Source organism: Carcharodon carcharias, chromosome 13, assembly GCF_017639515.1.
Source record: "Carcharodon carcharias isolate sCarCar2 chromosome 13, sCarCar2.pri, whole genome shotgun sequence".
In the NCBI taxonomy this organism is placed as follows: Eukaryota; Metazoa; Chordata; class Chondrichthyes; order Lamniformes; family Lamnidae; genus Carcharodon; species Carcharodon carcharias.
The window spans coordinates 38,527,408-38,536,013 of record NC_054479.1 but is presented as its reverse complement, the minus strand read 5'-3'; positions in this window follow the sequence as shown (position 1 = coordinate 38,536,013).

The following is an 8,606-nucleotide window of genomic DNA, read 5'->3' as shown; positions in this document are numbered from 1 at the left end:
TTGGAGGGGAACTTCCAGGTGGTGTTGTTTCCATCTGTCTGCTGCCCTTGTCCTTCTAGATGGAAGTGGGCATGGGTTTAGAAGGTACTGTTTAAGGAGGCTTGGTGAATTCCTGCAGTGCACCTTGTAGATGGTACACGCTGCTGCCACTGTGCATCTGTGGTGGAGAGAGTGATTGATTGTGGATGGGGTGCCAATCAAACAGGCTGTTTTGCCTTAGATGGTGTCAAGTTTCTTGAGTGTTGTTGGAACTGCACTCATCCAGGCAAGTGGAGAGTATTCCAACACACAACAGAATTACCTGGAAAAACTCAGCAGGTCTGGCAGCATCGGCGGAGAAGAAAAGAGTTGATGTTTCGAGTCCTCATGACCCTTCGACAGAACTTGAGTTCGAGTCCAAGAAAGAGTTGAAATATAAGCTGGTTTAAGGTGTTTGGGGGGGGTGGGGGGAGAGAGAGAGAGAGAGAGAGAAGTGGAGGGGGGTGGTGTGGTTGTAGGCAACCTCAAACTCAGAACTCAAGTTCTGTCGAAAGGTCATGAGGACTCGAAACGTCAACTCTTTTCTTCTCCGCCGATGCTGCCAGACCTGCTGAGTTTTTCCAGGTAATTCTGTTTTTGTTTTGGATTTCCAGCATCCGCAGTTTTTTTGTTTTTATCTCAGTATCCCAACACACTCCTGACTTGTGCCTTGGAGATGGTGGACAGGCTTTGGGGAGTCAGGAGGTGAGTTACTTGTCACAAGATTCCTAGCCTCTAACCTGCTCTAGTTGCCACAGTATTTATATGGCTAGTTCAGTTCAATTTCTGCTCAATGGTAACACTCAGGATGTTGATAGTGGAAGATTCAGTGATAGTAAGGCCCTTGAATGTCAAGGGGCGATGATTAGATTCCTTCTTGTTGGAGATGGTCATTGCCTGGTGCTTGTGTGGCACGAATGTAACTTGTCACTTGTCAGCCCAAGCCTGGATATTGTCCAAGCCGCAATTGGACATGAACTGTTCAGTATCTGAGGAGTCACTAATGGTGCTGAACATTGTGCAATCTTCAGCAAATATCCCCACGTCTGACCTTAAGATGGAAGGAAGGTCATTGACGAAGCAGCTGAAGATAGTTGGGCATAGGACACTACCCTGAGAACTCCTGCAGTGATGTCCTGGAAATGAGACAATCAACAACCACAACCATCTTCCTTTGTGATAGGTATGACTCCAATCAGGGGGGACTTTTTCCCTTGATTTCTATTGACTCAATTTTTCATAGGGCTCCTTGATGCCACACTGGGTCAAATGCTGCCGTAATGTCACAGGCAATCACTCTCACCTCACCTCCGGAGTTCAGCTCTTTTGCCCATGTTTGAACCAAGGCTGTAATGAGGTCAGGAGCTGAATAACCCTAGCGGAACCCAAACTGAGTGTCAATGCGTAGGTTATTACAAGGCAAGTACCGCTTGACAGCAATGTTGATGACCCCTTCCTTTACTTTACTGATGATCAACAGTAGACTAATGGGGCAGTAATTGGCCGGTTTGATTTGTCCTGCTTTTTGTGTACAGGATATACCCGGGCAATTTTCCACATTGTTGAGTAGATGCCAGTGTTGTAGCTGTACTGGAACAGCTTGGCCAGTGGCGCGGCAAGCTCTGGAGCACAAGTCTTCCGTATTATTGACAGAATATTGTCATGGCCCATAACCTTTGAAGTCTCCAGTGTCTTCAGCCATTTCTTGATATCACATGGGGTAAATTGAATTAGCTGAAGGCTGGCATCTGTGATGTTGGGACCTCTGGAGGAGGCTGAGATTGATCATCCACTCGGCCATTCTAGTTGAAGATTGTCGCGAATGCTTCAGCCTTACCTTTTGCAGATGTGCTAAGCTCCTCCATCATTGAGGATAGGGATTTTTGTGAAGCCTCCTCCTCGAGTGGTTGTTTAATTGTCCACCACTATTCACGACAGGATGTGGCAGGGCTGCAGAGCTTAGACCTGATCCATTGGTTGTGGTATCACTTAGCCCTGTCTTTTACTTGCTGCTTATGCTGTTTGGCATGCAAGTAGTCCTGAGTTGTAGCTTCACCAGGTTGACACCTCATTTTTAGGTATGCCTGGTGCTGCCCTTGGCATGAACTCCTGCTCTCTTCATTGAACAAAGTGCGTGTATTCATAGGCCAAATCTCCATGTTCATTTCTCATTAGGGAATAGCATTTAAGTAAAATTTACACTTTATCACAACACTCTTTCATGTAACATATGTTGCAGGGCACTTTTTCAATGCAGAAAAGTAATACCTTGAACATAGCAGCTTAAAGCTTAACTCTCAGAATTCTGCCAGCAGAAAGCAGCAAGTAAATTCCTTTTCCAAGGCCTAGTCAAGAATGGAGATGGACTGGACATAAGGTTGCTGCTTAGCAACATCTTCATCAATTCAATCTGCTTTCCAGCCAAGGCAGCACACAGGCAATGGGCCAGGACAGTTTGGGAACATGTTACACCAAAGTAGCTGTTGCAATATCAAATACCACAAACCTGGTCATGAATCTAGGGAGGTAATTGATGAAAGGAAGACTGGAGGTGTGCTAGAATCAACTAACAATCATGGGTCATTTCTTGTTATTCTTCCTGCAATGACTCATTTTCAGCCAGAGCTAGTAGGTGTCTGCCTTATGATCTTCTCTTTCAAAGCTTTGTCTCAGGAAATGTAATTTATCTTTATTTCCCTCTTCCAATAGAGAAGCCAAGTTGTACCACTGAGCTTGCCACATCTCAGTAGATTGTGTCAAGCATTTGACCCATTCTCAAGGACCAGCAGGGGTCCTAGCAACCCATGGAATGTAGGTCATGAGTTTGAGGTGGATACAACTCAAAAGTGAGGAGCAGCAATTCGTGGCAGCAAGAGAGGAATACTAAAGAGCAAATTAAGCAAAAGTTGTATCATAAGTCTTTTTTGGAGCAAGAAATTGGTATCTATTGGTCTTTTAAAATGAGTTGATAAAGGACTAGAAGTCCTTTCTGATATCTTTTGAATCAGCTATGAGCATCCTGCAGCGAATGCGCACTTTTGAAATCATTGTAGTCATACATATCATGGAGCACCTATATGGGACCACAAAGCACAACAAGTGTTGTGACTGGTGCCATTGAAACTTACTTACGGGGTCTGCGTGACTGAATTTGACATTCTATGTGTTCAGCTGGAAGCAACAATGATGGTTGACTTAACCCAGCAAGGGGGTGGTAACTCTCAATGCGAGTCACTGGTTATTCAGGTGCTGGACTTCATGGTGCTTGGGATAAAGCAAAAGAAAGGTTAGATGAGAAAGTTTCCTCTCAAAGTGTGTGCACTTCCTCCCATTCCACCTAGGCCCCTCAAAGGATTGCCTTTGTGCTAGGAGGGACTTCAGCCATTTCAAGATTCTGCACTCAGAGTCTTACACCTGAGCAATACCCCATAGTAGCCTGACACCAAATTTGCTCTTCCTACTTATAGAGAGCAGTTCGGCATAACCTTAAATTGTGATAGTTGCATTCCTTACTTGACCAGCATGAGGCACCACTTACTGGCCTGCTGATTAACGGATTTCCAGCAGTTGCAGTACTTTGGTACACATTCCAACCCAATAATGCTCATTTCATGCCTCTAAAGTAGCTAAACAACATTTAGTTAGTCAACTGCCAGAGCTGTGAATTTAGCTGAGAGTGCAAAAAACTAGGAGGCTGAGCAAAGCTGTAAATTTGCAAATTTCAGTTTTTATTTAAACAGCATTTGGATAATCAGCTCAAGGGATAGCATAGTTCATTCTTCTCATCTTAGTTCCATCTCTACAGACTTTCACGTATTACCATCATTCAAACCTTACTTACAAAGGAAATCATTTCAAGATGCATTTGTTAGTATTTCATTATTATCTGATGAAATTGTGTATTCGATTAAATATATTAATACATTTAGACAAGAATCAAAAGTCTGAAGAGAGAGTCGCTATTTATAAATCAGTGCTGGAGCAGAACACATTCCTTTCACCTATAAAAACAAAAAACTGCGGATGCTGGAAATCCAAAACAAAAACAGGATTACCTGGAAAAACTCAGCAGGTCTGGCAGCATCGGCGGAGAAGAAAAGAGTTGACGTTTCGAGTCCTCATGACCCTTCAACAGAACTGTTCTGTCGAAGGGTCATGAGGACTCGAAACGTCAACTCTTTTCTTCTCCGCCGATGCTGCCAGACCTGCTGAGTTTTTCCAGGTAATCCTGTTTTTGTTTTCCTTTCACCTATCACTGTTAAGCCTGTAATTAACATATTTTCATTTCAAAAAGCTCATAAATGAAAAAAAAATGGGATTTATATTTTAGCATGGCTGACAAAAGGGTTGGACCTGAATTTCAGGCACCAAGCCGGCGGGAGCGGAAGCAGAAGCAGATGTGGAATCCGCTCCTGGCTACAGTTGTGTTTTGAATGTGATCTCACGCTGATGGCCAATTAAGGGCCACCCAGCATGAAACACGTCTTCCGAATGGTTGGGAAGGGCTAGGTGGGGGCGGGACCTGTCGGGTGCTAGGCCCAATGGCAGCCTGGTGGGCGCTTTAACATCGGCGGAGGCAGCTCCCTGAAGGCTGCCAGGGAAGAATCTTTGGAGTTGGCCTAGGAGACTTGAACAATGGCCTCACCAGTGGCTGGAAACGTCAGGTGGGAGAGCAAGCCTGGTGGGCACTTGGCCCCCCATTTCTCAGATGTGTGCCTCACAATCCTCGTGGAGGAGGAGGTGGGTGTCAGGCGGGACACTCTCGTACCCAGGGATGGCAGGAGAAGGCCACCGCGCCTGACCAAAAAAGCCTGGGAGGAGGTGGCAGTCGAGGTCAGTGGCCATGATGCAGCTCACATGGGTGCAGTGCCGTAAAAGGTTCAATGGCCTGCTGCACTTGGTGTACCATTGGCATGAATCAGTGTGGAGAAGTGTTAAGGGCTGGTGTACCGCCACCACCCCCCCCCCGGATCTCAGGGGTGTTAGAGTCTGAGTGCCAACTGTCATTGACACCAGAGCTGGCCAAGGGGATGAGCCCTGGCTGCTTGGCCTGAGTGCCTTGCGGCTCGAGGGCCACAACTCAGATGCGCCCTGCAGGGTGTTCCTCAGGTGGGGTTGGCCAGGCTCCAATGGCGCTTCAGGTAAAGAGTGGACTCAGGGGAAGAGGAGCCATAACGCCATCAAGACATAAAGGACAGGTGGAGGCCCCCCAAACCTCCTAATATTGACTAGGTACAAAATGGATGCCTTGGAGCTGGAGAGCCACCAACCACCTCGTTCAGCCGGTCGTGGAGATGTCAACGTCCCTGACAAATGTAAGAGTGGTAAGAGTGCAGTGCACAGAGGTGAGAGTGTCGGATTGTGCAAACATTTTTGTATAGTCTCATCATTAATGGGAGCCTCAAACCTGGAGTCCCAATTGATCATTGAAAGATGATGGCACTATGATGTGGATCTCCATTGTCTCACCAGGTGCCTGGCAAACACAGTGACAATGTGATGATTTAAATTAATGACACGTCGTTGTTCTCCCTTAGATTCACCAGCTTGAACTCAAATGCAGGGCCCCGAAGAGCCTCCCTTGATGCCAGGGGACCACGGGGCTTCAGATGCACCTGCGTCACACCCACTCTCTGAACCAGGCACCAGCACTGATACCACCATCTCGGTGGGCATTAGATCATCGGCTAGAATGTCGGTGCACAGCAGTGGGGGCACCTCACACTCGCTTGAGGAGCAGGTGGAGGCAAAGTGTGCCCAGGGTGCCGGCAGTCAGAGGATTGCTGGAGACCAGGACCATGCTGAACCGAAGGCAAGCGTTGAGCTGCTGGATTTGTCCATTAGGCACCAGATGCTGGATATCCAGCAGGATGTGTGGGAGGATCTGGCGGAGATCCATGAGGGTATGCGTGCCAGGGTTTCTGTTATGGAAGAGTCCCTGTAGAGCATGAGCACTGCGTTGACCCTCATTGCCGAACGCACTGCCTCCTCCATGGAGAGAGTTGCGACTCTCATGGAGGGACAACTCCAGGGACAGAATCAGGGGTTCCTGGGGTTGCGCTCGGACCTGCAAGCCCTCACACAGGCAATGACCTCACATGGTCAGTGCCAGTGTGGGGAGATGGATGCAGCACCAACATCCCAGCTAGGTGCCCCTCCATCAATGGCAAGCAGGGAGGCCCAGAGCAACCTCACGTTGGCACACAACCTGCTTGTTGCCTCTGCAGACTCCTCTCTGGGTGCCCTGGATGACGCCCCTCTGCCAGTGGCTTTGGCATCTGATGAAGCTGCAATGAATGGGGAGATGCCAGCCGTGGCACTGGCTGCTCCCTCCCAGGCACAGCGAGCAGAGGCTCCAGTGGCCAGAGGATGCCCACCAAGGTCATCAAGGCCAACAGGCTGCCTCCAATGCTGCTACCAGCGAGGGGAGGACAAGAAGACGCAGCACTCGCAAATGGGTGATCTTATGTTCTGCCAAGTTTTGTTAATATATTTGCTGGTCTGACCATAAACACTATATATAGTTATATTCATTTGATGTGAGTGTCAACATGATATAAATTTTGCTTTTGTCTTAATGGCCTGAGTATGCTTCACTTTTTTTGTAGGTGGAGGGCACACAAGTATCTAATACTGGACATGAGAGGCTCCAAACTTTATTGCACAGGTACCGAGTGGACTTTGGGTTCAAAGGAAAGGGTTGTTTCAGACATCCAGGATAGAGGCAGCAGCCCTGACATGAGATGGAAGCAGATCTTTGGCAGCCTAGCTGAAGGAGCATTGGATCAAGGCCTCCTTGGTGTCCCTGCCTCCCTGAAGGATACAGAGGTCCGCCTCCATGTCCTCAGCATTGTCCTCACCGGACTCATCTTCTGACTCACCAGTGAATTCACCCTCCGTGGGCTATGGAGCTGCCTCAGGATCCTCTTCCTCCACTGGGTCCCCCCTTTGCCAGTGCCAGATTGTGCAGAGTGCAACATGCAACCACTTTCAGTGACACCTGCTCTGGGGTTTATTGCAATGTGCCTCCTGAACGACATCGGAAGCACAGCTTTAGAAGACTCTCTATCACTGCCCTTGTGGAGGCATGACTCCTATTATAACGCTGCTCTGCCTTTGTTCTTGGATGGCGGAGGGAAGTCATAAGCCACCTTTTCAACAGATAGCCCTTGTCACCCAGCAGCCATCTATCCAGTCAGGCTGGAACAGTGAACAGCCTATTTTGCCCGTGCGATGAGCACGAAATTGCATGGGCAACATAAAATCATGAACAATTGCCTTTTTAATAGCCTTTTAATCATTGACAGGCACGGCTCTGACACCCGTGTGCGCCCGCCAACCTGAAGATTACTCAAGTGTGGGATAACGTCGGGACACTCGCCCTTTTTGTGCTATTTCACGTCCATTCAGGTCAGGCATGCGCCCGCCCGCAAGGCACAAAATTCTGCTCATGTTATTGAAGTTTTTCAATTTGCACTCATCAGGACAATTCGCAAGAATACCAATGTAAAGGGAACAACAATTTATACTTCATGAGAAGAGAGTGCTGATTGGTTGGCAAGTGGACTCTGATTGGTCGAGCATTGCCATAGAGAATGTATCAGCTAACTGATGACTGACAATTAACTGCCAAGCCTTGTTTAAATTCAAACCAGGCATGTTGACTCTGGTCAAGGTATTGCCCTGGGGAATGAACCAAAAATGATGGTTACATATTTTGTTTAGTTGAAACACCATTGTTTCATTGTACATGTTCTTTCTGCCTGAAAGGAACAGGGCCCTGTCTATTATTATATGTAGCTTCTAGCATACATAAGTGTCTCACACTGCCTGCCCAACAGACAATCTTAAATTGGTTGTCAGAGTAATTCTTAGCACACTCAGGATTGGTTAGCAAATGTTGTCCAATCGCAGAATCACATCTAATGTTGGACGCTGTTTTGAGTTTTGCAAGCACGGGCTGGCTGGATACGGTTGGTAACTTGCCTGTTGCGAGCAGCCGAAGGGACATCCTGTTTGTTACAATCTGGCAGTCGTAGGGATGTACCGCCTACGTATCTAGCGTCACACTGGTACAGAAATTCATATACCACATTGCTCATTTGCGTGATAGGCAGAACATCTTTTTGACTTGGCAGCAGCATCCTGTTAGTAGTGAACACCACTCATGTTGCTACTGCACAGTAGCAGCATGAAACAGCTAGTTTCACCTGTTGCTCAAATTTTTGAGATACCTTGCCCTTCCAGGGTAATCTGAGGTAGAATGGGCACTTTTGAGGATGAAAAGTGGTGGCCTTAGGCCCATTCATGAGTTTGCACGATATCCAGCGAGCAATAATCCGAGCAGAGTAGCCATTATCTCACAGGATGACTTTGATGTGCCTTATTTCAGTATCAAGCTTGCATGGTGAGCAAATGGCTCAGGCCCTAATTATGAGATTGCTGATGAGGCCAATCTTATAGTGTGCGAAACTGAAGGAATCCCAATGCGTAAATTGACCAGTGAAGGTAGGCTTGTGGTAGACAGTAGTAAAGAACCCCCTAGCAGATTTCTCAACTAGCACATCAGGAAAGGGAGCAAATTTGAC